The sequence below is a fragment of the Penaeus monodon genome, chromosome 29, assembly GCF_015228065.2.
Source record: "Penaeus monodon isolate SGIC_2016 chromosome 29, NSTDA_Pmon_1, whole genome shotgun sequence".
NCBI lineage: Eukaryota > Metazoa > Arthropoda > Malacostraca > Decapoda > Penaeidae > Penaeus > Penaeus monodon.
In genome coordinates this window covers 24968237-24968489 of record NC_051414.1, presented here as the reverse complement: position 1 = coordinate 24968489, position 253 = coordinate 24968237, and positions in this window count along the sequence as shown.

Sequence of the window (253 nt, the reverse complement as noted above, 5' to 3'; positions counted from 1 at the left end):
CTTCTAAAACAAGCTTCTCATCTCTCCTCTCGGTAGATGGAATGTTTTATGGTAGTGGCCTGTGTTTGCGGTGGCGTGTGTGGGATGTGAACCAAGTGCCAGGTGGCCGAAAGTGTGGATGTGAAGGAACTTTGATACCGTTCTACTGCTGGTGGTTTGTTAGGCAGGAAATGTTAGCGTTCGTTATAATTGTGTGAATAATTGTTTTAATTATTATTTCCGCCGTGTTGCGTGTTAGCATATTTGATTTGGG